General features: G+C 40.0%; 1 protein-coding gene across 1 annotated transcript in view; it reads right to left on the bottom strand.

Annotated features, from left to right (window-relative positions):
* LOC150093743 (dynamin-1-like) overlaps positions 1-14367 on the bottom strand; it is a 293501-nt gene that overhangs the window by 13544 nt on the left and 265590 nt on the right. The gene's annotated exons all lie outside the window — the stretch shown is intronic.

Below are 14367 nucleotides of genomic sequence, written 5' to 3'. Positions count from 1 at the left end.
AGCATGTTGTAACTGATGGTGTCCCTGCTATGGTGGGAAAGAACGAAGGGTTTGTTGTGCTGCTACGGAAAGAACCGGAACTAGAAGGAAAAGATTTCGTCCATTACCACTGTTTAATCCACCAGGAGAATTTGTGCACAAAAACTATTGGATTTGAGAATGTCATGAAAGTTATTGTGACTGTTGTCAACATTATTAGGGCAAGAGGATTGAATCATCATCAATACCAAGAGTTTTTGACCCAAGAGTGTGAAGCAGATCACAGCGATGCAGTTTACTATAGTGATGTGCGTTGGTTGAGCAGAGTGAAGGTTCTTAAAAGAGCCTTTGACTTAAGGAGCGAAATACAGCAGTTCATGCATGCCAAGGGGAATCCGATTGTGGAATTTAATGATCTTTTATGACTGACATCTCATTGCATATGAATGACCTAAATATGCGGCTACAATCCAAAGATCAACTGGTGCACACTCTGTTTGATCACATCAAAGCGTTTGTGGCCAAGCTCAAACTTTGGGAGGCAAAACATGCAAAAAAGACTTAACTCATTTTATTATTATTATTCAGGCCTCCAAGGAGTCAAAAGACTCTTCGAGGGAGGTCCTTCCTAAGACATAAAGTCTGTCAAGACTCATCGAGGGGAGGTCCCCCCCGAGAAACACAAAGTCTATCATACCACTCTTTAAACTCACTGACCGTTCTCACTCCCACCACTCCACCAGGCAATGCATTCCACGGTTCAACCACCCTCCACACAAAGAAACCACTCCTTACCCTCTTGCTCACAGTTTCCTTTCGTAACTTCCAGGGATGGCCTCTTGTCATCACTCCTTCCCGCTGTTCAACCAAGCAAAAGAACTCCCCAGTGTCAACTCTGTAACCACCTCTCAACAGTTTAAAAGTCTCAATCATATCACCTCTCCTTCTTCTATCCACCAAACTCTGCAGTCCACATTCTCTCAGCCGATCCTCGTAACTATCCTTGTACAGTCCTGAAACCATCTTTGTCATCTGTCTTTGTATCCTTTCCACAGTTAATTTATCCCCTTCAAATCCTGGGGACCAAATCTGAGAACAATAGTCCAAGTGTGGTCTGATCAGAGACTTCTACAACGGAATGATAACCCTCTTATCTCTGCAGGTCAGTGTCCTTCTCATAATAGCAGCAATCCTCTGTGTTACCTTCACCACCTTTGCAATATGTCCCCTAAACTTCAGGTTTCTATCAATTATCAACCCCAGATCTCTTGTCTCCCCTACTTCCTCCAGTATCACTCCTCCCACAGAGTATGCAGCATCCCATCGATGTTTCCCAAACCTCAAGACCTTACATTTTGCTGCATTAAAATGAAACCCCCATTCATTTACCCATCTATCTAGCTTATTTAAATCCTCTTGCAGGGCTACCACATCTGCACTATTACTAATAATCCTTCCCAGCTTTGCATCATCCGCAAACAACTGAATATCTCCCTGCAATCCACTGGCTATGTCATTGATATAAAGGTTAAACAATATAGGTCCTAGTACTGAGCCCTGTGGGACCCCACTTGTAACCCTCTACCTCCTGGAAACTCCTCCACCATATACAACTCTCTGATACCTATCAGACAGCCAATCCTGAATCCAGTTGACCAATCTAACATCCAGATCCATGTGCTGCAACTTAAATATCAGCTTATCATGTGGCACCCTGTCAAATGCCTTCGCCAAGTCTAAGAAAATTGCAGTATATGCCTTTCCCTCATCTAATGTTCTTGTAACTTTGTTATAAAAGGCTAGCATATTGCTAAAACAAGAGCGTCCTTTCACAAATCCATGTTGATTCTCACAGATAACATTAGCATCATCTGCCCAATGCTGTATACGGCATTGGGCAGATGAGGTATACAGCATTGGGCAGATGAGGGTAATGTTATCTGTGAGAATGCTGTATACGGTCCCTCACTACTTTCTCCAAGATCTTAACAACTACTGATGACACACAGACTGGTAATTAGACACATCCAGTCTGTTACCACCCTTATGCAATGGCACTATCTTACCTTCCTTCCATTCCCTGGGCACCTTTGCCAAAGCCAGACTTTCATTGAAAAGCCACGTTAAAGGCACTGTCAATTCCCTAGCACATTTTCTCAAAACTCGTGGTGAAATACCATCCAGTCCCACAGCTTTACTGACATCCAGAGTACTCAGTATCTGAAACACACTCTCCTCCTGTACCTCCAGACCTCGAACCAGTCCTATCCCTCTAGCATTAAAACTGACTCCTCTAGGATGAAATACTCCAATAAAGTGTTCATTGAACAATTCCACTATGTCCTCTGCATCAGTCACTCTATTCCCATTTTTATCCCACAATATCATTCTTCCACAGTCATTTCTCCTCCTACTGGCCACATAGCTAAAAAATTCCCTAGGATTTTCTTTGGATCTGAGGGCCAATCTCCTCTCATATTCCAGTTTCGCTTTCCTTACCACACTAGTCACTCTTCTGGCCTGTGTCTTATATTCCTCATGCATCATCTCTTCACCTGTCTCCTTATATCTCTTCCATAGCCTCTTTTTCGCATGCAATTCCTGTTTTATATTGTTTGTCATCCACTTTACTCCAAATTGCGTCCTCTTCTTCACTCGTGGTATACAACTTACCATTGCTGCTAACAAATATTCTTTCACAATTTCCCACGCACTAGTGATATCCCGGCCTTCCAATTCCTGCCTCCATGAAACTTCCCGAAGTTGACGTCTAAGACTATTATAATCACCTGCCTTATAATTCCACATAAGTTCCGTCTCTTTGATACTCCTGCATGTCTATTCATTTTCCAAGTCAACTCCATATGGTCACTCTCTGCAACTGGTGGGAGAGACGTCAACTCAGTTTTTATTAACTCTTCTGATGCTATAACCAAATCCAAAACTTTTGAACCTCTTGTTCCCTCTGTTACATGTTGCCTAAGACATTTGTCCTTCAAGAATTCTAGAAATTCCATTCCCCTATTGCTACATGCATCTTCCTCTCTCCAATTTATACTACTGAAGTTAAAATCTCCCATAACAATCATTCTTCTTGCACTTGCCAAACTTAGCTGTCTAAACATCTCCTGGTCCCCATCTCTGTGCTCCTGGGTCTGTAGCAACACCCCACTAAATATCCTGTCTTGCCTACCTCTACCTCACACCATACGCTCTCAAAATCATTTGTCTTACTTCCTTCCAAATTCTCCACTCTTAAAGGACATAGGTCATAACTTATCATAAGCAGTACCCCACCACCACGCTTTCCCCTCCTATCCTGACGAAAAATGCTATACCCAGCGACTTCTATTCCTGTTGTTATATCCCTTTCTGTCAACCATGTCTCAGTGATTGCAATAATTTTTGGCCAGGCTGATGCTATCTGCGCCACCAAGTTCGTTCAGAACAGCAATCTCTCCAGATTCCTCCGTCCTTCCTCATTCAAATGTAAACAGTCTCTCGCATACAATTCCTCTCTTTCCTCAAACGCACTCCAAGCATCCACATATACCACTCCTCTCTTGTCACACATTCTCGCTATTATGCCATTCAATATCACCGCTCTTCTGCTCAGCTCATCATTATCATACCTAGGCAACACGCACACTATTTTTCCCCTCTCTGTCTTCTTCCGTACAGTCTCGAGCAAAAATCTCATATCTCTCACTGCGCGACTTACATTACCACTCAAGTCATTCGTTCCTACCATCACAATCATCTCATCCACCCTTTCACCTCTCTTAATTGCCATAGCCACCCTTTCACCTCTCTTAATTGCCATAGCCACCCTTTCTATTGTTCCTCCTGGCAAACACTCCTCACACATCCTATCTTGAACACCACGGATCATTGAGTCGCCATACATTATACCTCTTACCATTCCCTCGCTCCTATTGTTTCCATTCTCTCCTCTTCTTTCATTCCCATACCTCTCTCTTCTACTGTTTCCATTCTCTCCTCTTCTAGCACTCCCATACATCTCTCTCATTCCCTCTCTCCTACTGTTTCCATTTTCTCCACTTCTAGCACTTCCATATCCCTCTCTTATTCTGTCTTTCCTACTACTGTTTCCATCCTCTCATCTTCTAGCATTCCCATACCTCTCTCTCATTCCATCTCTCCTACCCTTTCCATTCTCTCCTCTTCTAGCACTTCCATATCTCTCTCTCATTCTGTCTCTCCTACTGTTTCCATCCTCTCGTCTGCTAGCATTCCCATACCTCTCTCTCATTCCCTCTCTTCTACTGTTTCCATTCTCTCCTCTTCTAGCACCCACATACCTCTCACTCATACTCCCTAAATTCTCTCTCTCTCCTACTCTGATTCGCCTTGCATTTATCTCTTCCATTCTCCTAATCTTATCTTTCATACTTCTGCTCTCATTCACAAGCCATTCCACCTCCTCTTTCAACTCATCTATCTCCCTCTGCAGGTCAGTCACTCTTAATCTAAATTCACTCTTCCAAACAAAACCATCTCCTAAACTTTCACAGCCACTCACACCTTCCACACTACCAACTATTATTTTCTCATTCTCTCCTATCACACTACTTGTCTTCCTACATTCATTCCCCGTTCCTGGAGCAACAACGTCGGATATCGATATATCTAATGTACTTATTTCCTCCAACTGCCTGCATTTTGCGTACATACGCTCTCCACTCTCTTTAACAAGCCACATATGTAATTCCCGAGACGCACACATACCACGAGTACTGCATGCCACAAAGTCCCTTATGATATTGCTAATAATTGAGTTCTTAAATGGCGGAGGACTTGGCGTTACGCCACTTGCGACAGCTGCTGAATCCACCATCATTCCTTACTGCCGAGTAGCGTAATCTTTAATAATTATTCAATTAATAAATAAGAGGAAAAAAAGTACAAACATCAGAACATTTAAGTACTAAATATAATTAAATAAAATGAAATATAACTAAATACAGTAACTTGGCTTCGTTTTGTCTTCCACCGTTACGCGTTCGATTCCGACGGTACCAAAATATATTATATTGCGACAGCAACTAACTTCCAAAAAACAACCACTCGTATTCAGCTTCTCAATGAGTCCAACTGTTCGTCTCTTGATGAATACACTAAAAAATTAGCCATGTTGTGAAGTGAGTTCGAAGAGAGAGTTAGTGATTTTTGTAACCAAGTCTTCTTTACATTTATTTTCAATGCCATTCAGTGTCAATGCTGCCGAAATGCTAGGCTCTGTACAAATAGAGCTGCTTGAACTCCAAAACACTTTGGAGTTCAAGCAGCTTCAAAAGAAGATTCTGAAGTTCAAAACTTCTTTGAGAGAAAAATTATTCAAAGCACCCTTGCTTACATTTTACAGACTACATTTCTGAGGATGCATTCCCTGATCTTCACCGGCATGCTTTGAAGATGTGCGCTTTGTCAGGAAGCACATACTTATGTGAGCAGTTCTTCTCCAGAATGTAGCATGTGAAGTCCAAGACAGGAACTCAACTTAATGACCAACATCTCGAGAATACTCTGCACATAGCGACTGCCAACATTGACAAGCTAGTCAACGAAAAACATTGCCAAGTTGCCCATTGACATTGTAAAAAATGAACGTTTTCTTCATTAAATTATCTTTTTTCAAGTATTGATTGTATTTACTTATCATGAACCCGACTCCTACCTATGATCTTAAAGCTGAGTTTGTTTATTTTTATAGGATTTTATGTAAAGTATCAAATGCACAGCATCCCTAGTGAATCTGGAAAGCATCTTACAATTCTAAATGCAGTAGTATAACTTAGTGGTCTGCGGGCTTCATTGAAATTTTTAATGCGACCTGCACTGTCTGAAAGGTTGAAGACCCTTGATGTCAGCTATGGATTTTGAATAACAGAATCTGTACTGGTTGTCACTGATTAATTGGTGGTCCACTGAGTAGTAGGGGGAGTTGGCTATCAATGACTTTATTCATTATTTTGGAGAGGACAGAGGTTATGGCAATTGGCTGCTAATCGGCAGTAAACGTTTATTTCCCTTTTTGGAATAGGATGGATATGAGATTGCTTCCATGCACTGGGATAAATACTAGATATGCATAATAGTTTATAGAAAATGCAGAATGGATGTTAACTCTGGAGCACAATGTTTGAGAACAATTGAAGAGATGCCACCAGGACTAAAAGACTTTTTAGAATCCAAATAATTTACTAGTTCTCTGATGTTTTTTGTTGAAAAACTATAGGATGCATATAGTGCTTGGACTCCAGTATGGGAAGAGGTGATTTTCCCCTGGTCATCTATGAAGAAGTTTGAGGGAAAAGAATAATGCCAGGAGGTCAGCTTTATCTTTTGGTAAGATAACAATGGTGCCATTAGGAAGAGAGAGAGAGAGAGAGGTGGAAGCACAGGAGAGCGGAAGTTGCTTCCAGTTTGCTTCCTCAGCAAGAGACCAGAAGGCTGGGCTTCCATTTGGGCATGAGGCAAGTTGCTGGCCTCATGTTCAAATGTTCAATTGTTTATGAAATTGAATTTGGAGATGCTGATGACTGATTTGCATATATTCTGCCAACTACTGCTATAGTTCTCTCCTGATCCAAATTCCTGCTCAGATCAAATAACAAAAATCATCCTTGCAAGAACGAAGGCCTTCATCCCTCATTTCATCCAAAATCTCTAGCCACCACACTGGCCTTGGTTCTCAAAAGTGTGCCAGTGCAATAAAAGAAAAACTGTGCATACCACAAGTGGCTCAACACCAAACTTCAGTGGATCACTCTGCCTATACTGCAGTTCAAAACGAGTGTAAACGAATCATCAACAATTCAGATTATGAAAGTGCCAAATGCTGCAAATTCACCTCCTGTCCAAATAGCAAATGAGACTTCTGGTTGCATGCCAAAGCAATTGGGAGAAACTTTTGTCCACCCATGTTTTCATAACCATCACATCCAGATGTCACCATAGTCGCCTCACTTGAACACAAACAAGGCATCTGGTCCTGATGGGATCCCACCTACTAGATTAAAAACTTATGTCCCAGAACTAACATCTATCCTATTCAACTGGCATTTAATCTTTAGCATAGAAACAGGCCCACTTTCAGCTCATCCGAAAGAAATATGATAAAAGTCAACCAGTGAACTATCATCCAATTACTCTCAATGCTGTTTTCTCTAAAAATAGAGAGAAAGTCATCAGCAACCAACTCCTGCACCACCTGGAAAACTACTGGCTTATCAGTGATCAGCAGTGTGGATTCTGCCACTCCCAATCCCAACCAATCTACTAGCTTTCACCACTAACCTCTGGATTCAAGTCATGGAAAAATTCTGAGAAATTCACAGAGTTGCTCTCAACATTTGATTGGGCTTGGCACAGGGACCTAGTTAGCAAATTGCCATCTTATAATCTCCTTCTATCCTCTGCAACTGGATTGCAACTTCTCCACTGGTTGATCATTACATGTCACAGATACTCTGATAATTCCTCTATTCAGATATCCGTTTCCGTTGTATAAGACTCTGATCAGACCACACTTAGACTATTGTTCTCAGATCTGGTCCCCAGGATTTGAAGGGGATAAATTAACTGTGGAAAGGGTACAAAGGTGGATAACAAAGATGGTGTCAGGACTGTACAATGTTAGTTATGAGGATCGGCTGAGGGAGTGTGGACTGCAGAGTTTGGTGGATAGAAGAAGGAGAGGTGATATGATTGAGACTTTTAAACTGTTGAGAGGTGGTTACAGGATTACACTGGACAGTTCTTTCACTTGGTTGAAAAGCGGGAAGGAGTCATGACCAGGGGCCATCCCTGGAAGTTATGAAAGGAAACTTGAGCAAGAGGGTGGTTGAACCATGGAATGCATTGTCTGATAGAGTGGATAGAGAGCAAGCACGGTCAATGGGTTTAAGGAGTGGTATGATAGACTTTGTGTTTCCAAGGAGGGACCTCCCTCGATGAGTCTTGATAGACTCGTTTCTTAGAAAAGACATCCCATGATGAGTCTTTTAACTCCATGAGGCCTGAATAATAATAATAATAATAATAATAATAATAATATCCACAACAATGCAGGCATACCCTAAGGTTCTGTAGTTTCACCTATTCTCTTTCTCTTGTATATAAATGACTTGCTCCTACAGATTTCAAATTCTATCCATCGCTTTGTAGATGACAGTATGTTTCATTCCTCCTTTGACAAATCTTGGCACCCAATTGTTGGAACCCTTAAGACCTGCTATGATCAGTGTGCTGGTCTCATATGGGGTGGGGGGGGGAGACAGAGTTTTTCTTCCCAGAAACTGGGTTTTTCATCCCACAGAGCAAGCAAACTGGCCATTAGAACACACATCAACAAACAATACACTGACCTCATCACCTGAGTCACTTCATCCATAAGTTCAAATAACCCAATTTGGATTCCCTAAGTTATATTTCAATACAATCAAGACAATCCTGTAGACTTCAATGCCATGAAAATTCAGTTCCTGTCTGCTCTCTCATAAGAAAGAGCTCACATCCCTCCTCTCCTAACTTTAATAATATCCCCCCTGATATATTTGAACTATTCAAATTCACAATACATGCAGGATATTTCACATGGAAAGGGAAAATATACAAACAAATTGATGGGACAGCCATGGGCTCCCCCCTTTCTCCCCCCCTAGCCAACTTTTACATAGAACACCTTGAAAATCAAGCAATCAATACAGCCACTCTCAAACCAACACTTTGGCTACGCTATGTTGATGATGTGCTTGCTATTTGGCCACATGGCCCTGAGACATTGAAAACATTCTTAGCACATTTAAATAGCCAACATCCAAAAATCCACTTTACTATGGAACTGGAAGCCAACAACTGTCTGCCCTTCCTGGATACACTCATCACACGTCTCCCAGATGGTTCCTTATCATTTTCAGTTTTCAGAAAACCCACACATACAGGCAGATACTTACACAAACAATCACACCATCATCCTTCTCAACAATATGGCATATTAAAAACGCTAACCCATAGAGCGAGAGCAATCTGTTCAAATGACAAGGCTCTGACTGCTGAACTGACTCACTTACGCCACACCTTCTTGGCCAACGGCTACAATCCACAAAAAATAAACAAAATACTGAACACTCCCAAGAAACCCCTCCCACCATCCACCACAGAGAACTACAACAAAACAGTCACCATCCCTTACATTAAAGGCACATCCGAAAAGATCTCAAGAATTCTCAATAAACATAAACTACGCACTACATTCAGACCATATAGCAAATTAGCCACCCTCATCCGCTCACCCAAGGACAGCATTCCTCCTTTATCACATCCAGGAGTCTACCAAGTACCCTGCTCATGCAATCAAGCCTACTACGGTCAAACAGGAAGAACTGTGAATATCCGCATCAGCGATACGTCCGGAAATATCATTATGGGAAGTCGGGCCTAGCAGACCATGCTCTGGATACCCCTGCACACAGGATCAACTGGAAAAACACAAAAGTACTACACAGAAACCCATATAAATCAGAGAGATTGTTCTTAGAGGCGACAGAAGCCCTAAAACACACTCCAAATCTCAACAAATATGGCTGTATTAACTTGCCGAAGATCTGGGAGACAGTCATATTAAGAAAAAACTAGCACTTTTCTAGGACTCTAGTAATATATGATAGCGTTTTTTTTTTTTTTTTTTTTTTTTTTTTTTTTTTTTCCAGATAGAGGGCGCCAAAATCAGGACTCTAGTCTTTGTGTTGCTGCTACAATTTTGGTTAAGTACACCATGTTGTTTTAGTCTCGCGTATTGTGACAAACAGTGTTTTTGTGCTCTGAAGATGCTGGTTATAATACCAGCGAAATATCAGCATCAAGTCAATAAATTAATTATTTACTTAGTTTCTGTGTTCTGTTATACCGTTAAAATAATAAACAACATGTTCGACGAACACATAAGTCTGTCCACACGTTTAATAATATCCAGATATCCAAACACAATCAGATTTCCTTTCTTGGAATGACCTATATCTCCAGCCTTTCCTGGCACTAACACAATTCAACCATAACTTCTGCAGCTACCAAAACACTCTTGTGTTTTTCTGCTCAGGGCACTACTTCATACCTTTACAGCTGCTAACTTTGCACAAATCCAAAATCCACCCAACCATGAAATATTATTTACATATTTGGAGTGGGGAGCCTCCACAGCTCAGTCAGTATAGACGAAGCTCTTTGGTCAGAAAGACCTGGGTTTGATTCCAGTCTATGACATGAGGAACCTTTATTTGACTGGTCTCTTTTGACTAAAGGTGAGTTAATTGGTCTCATACAGAGGTGGGTTTTTTTTTCTCCTGGTAACTCGTGTTTTTCATCCCTCAAACAGACAAACCAGTCCAGTGAATACACACAGCTATAATAATAAAATATACTATGGCAAGGAAGGCAACAGGAAACCACCTTTCTCATAATCAGCCGGCCTGGCTGGCCGAGTGGTTAGCGTATCTGCTCTCCAACCAAAAGGCTGTGGGTTCGAATCCCGCCATGGGCATGGATGTTTGTGATTGTCTGTGGAAGAACTAGTGATGTGGTGGTCGGCGGTAGATGGCATTGGTGGATTGAGTGGTGGAGACAGAGCTGTAGAGAAGGTGCCCTCCCTCGATGAGTCCTTGGACTCTCTGGAGATGTCAAATGATAATAATAATAATCTCCCTAGTATGGTAGCATATAGCTATTCCCACCAGCTATATGGCTGAGGGAATAGAATAGAATAATTTGGAGTGGTGTGCGAAAATCCTCTCTCAAAATCTTGCTCCGAGATCCACTTCAACTTCTCCATAGACATTCAGTTTCTGCCTTATGCCTGTTCCACAGATACTTTCACAGACAGTGCTCTTCTGAATTGCCCACTAAAATTTCTCCACTTTCCTCCAAAATCATAGAACAAGACCTGATACTAAGTAACACCTTTTTACAGTCCAGCTTGAAACCTGCCAAACCAACTTCTCCGCCTCCTCTTTCATTCCATCTACTTCAGGTCATTGTAACCTACTCCACTCTGCCTTGCCCAAAGAATACAACCTTTAGCTGTTGAAAAAAAAAAAAAAAAAAAAAAAAAATATATATATATATATATATATATATATGCATACACAGTCGGGTCGCTTTTTATGAGGTAGATACATTCCACAGAAAATCACATATAAAAAGTCGCATAAAAAAGACCTAACTTACATTGAAAAATTAGGAACATGTTCCGTAATTTTCTAAAATTACATAAAACTGAAGCAAAATTTATAAAAGTTAAGGAAATAAGAATGCTTAAGTTTGTTTTAAAGCTTTATTCATTTAATTTTATTGAAAATTAAGCATTTTTTTTAACATTTTTTTCATCAAAATTATCGTCACTATTAGACATTATTCGGCAAAGTTTGCAAATTGGTGCGAAATCACTTTCATCACCAGAAGAGACAGTCAGTGCATCAGATCTGTATGGTAAAGGCAATGGTTCTTCGCAAACAGAATTAGCTTCACCCTCGTTCTGTGCTGATTTTTTTCTTCTGACAATGTAATCAGTGACTAAACTTTGCAATGATGATGATTTTACTAATTTTTTATACAGCTCGCGATATCCAGACATACAGTTCTTCAGCTCACGCTGAAATTTAAAGGCTCATTCAGAAATTAAAATGATTTTCCAATTTATTGCACAGTTCAAGACCTTTTCAAATTATATTTGCAGTGAGGGGGGACAGGTTTTTCTTCCACTTCACTATCGTTTTCTGGATCTTTGACGATATCTAAAGTTAATCGATATCCAATAATATCATTGTCACTTAAGGCACTTTCCACAAACAATTCATCTACATCATTCTGGCTAAATGTATCAAAACCTTCGTAAGGGTAGTAAAATCTCAGTATGAGCAGCAGTTAGCTAATGAAGAAAAAAAAAAAAAAAAAAAAAAAAACACATACCTAGGGAGTTATTTTGATATGTAGCCAGCGAAAAAGAATGATTATGGTAGGATGGCACTGACTGGAGAAAAAAGATAAGGACATTTCCTGCAGAGAATATAATTAAGATATTTAATGAGCAGTTCATAAAGGTCTTTCATCCTTGTGAATTTCAGAGCAGTGGATGATGATGAGGAGAGACTGACTATGAGTGACGAAGAGGTATATGGAGAATTAAGCAAACTTGTTATTAATAAGGCTATGGGACTTGATATATCATCATGTATTTCGAAGAAATGCACCAGGAAGTTAATATCTACTTTGACATATTTGTTTAATATGAGTCTTAGCTTGGGTAGTTCCAAAGGAATGGAAGGTAAGATTGTATCGCTTCATAAAAGAAGTGACAGAATTCAGTTATCAAATTATATGCCAATCTGTGTGTCATGTGTTGTGATTAAAGTGTTGGAAGGGCTGTGAGAATCAGGATCCAGAATTGGGTTAAGAACAATGGTATTATCTTTGATGGACAGCATGGATTTGCTAAAGGGAAGTCATGCTTTAGTAATCTACTTACTTATTACAATAAGATGATAGCAACATGATCCATCTCACACATGATGTGTGTATGAGATGGATACATAGTAGCATATACTTAAACTTTGCAAAGACTTTTGATATATTGCCAAATGATAAGCTGATAGTCAAACTAGAGCAGAATGGGTTAGATATTAGACTAGTGCATTGGATTGAAGATTAGCTGTCTGACTGGTATCAACAAAATGTGTATGGGGGGGGGGGGAGTAATATCCCAGAAGAGTGGAGTGGTGTGCCTCAGGGGTCTATTTTAGGATGATTGCTGTTTAACTTATATGTTAATGATATTGGGGAAGATTTGAATGAAGATATACAGTTTTTTGTAGATGATGCCAAGTTGGGATGAACTATGAGGAGTAGCGCAGATGTTGAAGCCTTATAAGAAGATTTGAATAGACTGAGTTAACGGACAATTGAGTGGGGATGCCAGTTCAATGTTGTAAAATGTAAGGTTCTAAAATTTGGAAAACAAAGATGGAATGCAGAATTTACTCTTGGTGGGGGATATATTGTTTGAGGAGGAAGAAATAGGAGCTCTTGTGGTGACAGTGGATAAGAATCTAAAATTCAGAGGATATACTGCCAAAATTGTGAGGACAACACAATGAATTCTGGCAGTGATGTGGAGGACACTGACTTCTAGAAGTAAGGAGATTCTGGTTTCATTGTATAAAGCTCTGATTAGGCCACATACTGTGCACAAATTGGCTGGTTTTCCAAAGGATGAAGAGATATTGGAGAGGGTCCAGAGGCAATTGACCAAAATAGTTTTGATCTCTGGAATGCTGAATATGAAGAACGGTTGAGACAATGCAATTTGCAGTCTAGTGGATAAGAGGAAGAGCAGTGATATGATAGAGACTTAGAAGTGGTAAGTGGTTGTTATATGATTAATGCTGAAGAGGTTTTTCATAAAATCATTGAAGATTGAGGAAGAACAAGAGGTCATCCCTGAGAGCTGTATAAGGAGGGTGTGTAAACAAGGGAGTGAGAAGCAGGTTTTTTTACATGGAGAGTTGTGAGTGATTGGAATGCATTGCTTGAGAGCATGGTGTCTGCAGAGAATCTGAATGTGTTTAAGGCAGATGAGTAGCGTATATGACAAGAGACCTCCTAGATGAGTCTGAGATTCCATGAGGTCTTGGGATAATAATAATAACTGGATGATTAAACTGGATAAGATAAGTGATTAGTGCAGAATAAGATAGAAGATGTCTGAGAGGTATAAGTAAGTTGTGGAGAGAAAATCTGGGAAAAGTGAAGTCACTAATTGTATGCCACAGAAGTTGTTAATGATAATGAGATATTTAAATTGGATATGTAGTTGTTTGAAGCAAAAGATAATAAAATGTTAGTGAGATTTATGCTAAATACAGGATGTTGCCTTTATAAGAATATCTGAATAGACTGTCTGAATGCATTTGCATTCAGTGTTACGAAGTCTCAGATTTTGAAATCTGGAAGGAAGGAATCTGAGTTGGGGAAAACATCAATATGTAGGAATATAGAGATGATGGTTCCCTTTTATATGGCCTAGATCAAGCTATATGCATTAATGTCTACAGATTTGGTGACTGGTTTTCAAGGAGATGAAGATATAGTTGAAAGGCTCTTGAGAAGGACAATTAATGTGGTGTTGAGTCTTTGGCATGGTGCATATGAAAACAGATTGAGCTAATACCATTTATAGAGCTTATCTGATGGAAGGAAAAAAGATGATGTGACTGAGACGTGTGTTAGCAAGGACATGATTAACATAGAAGAGATTTTTTACAAAATGGAGGAAGAATAAGAGTCATATAAAGAGAATGCAAGCACAGGAGTGAA

This window comes from Typopeltis vanoorti, chromosome 23, assembly GCF_054136105.1.
Source record: "Typopeltis vanoorti isolate ZY-2024b chromosome 23, IOZ_Tvanoo_1.0, whole genome shotgun sequence".
NCBI classification, from domain to species: Eukaryota; Metazoa; Arthropoda; class Arachnida; order Uropygi; family Thelyphonidae; genus Typopeltis; species Typopeltis vanoorti.
This window is presented reverse-complemented; position numbering and strand designations above follow the sequence as displayed.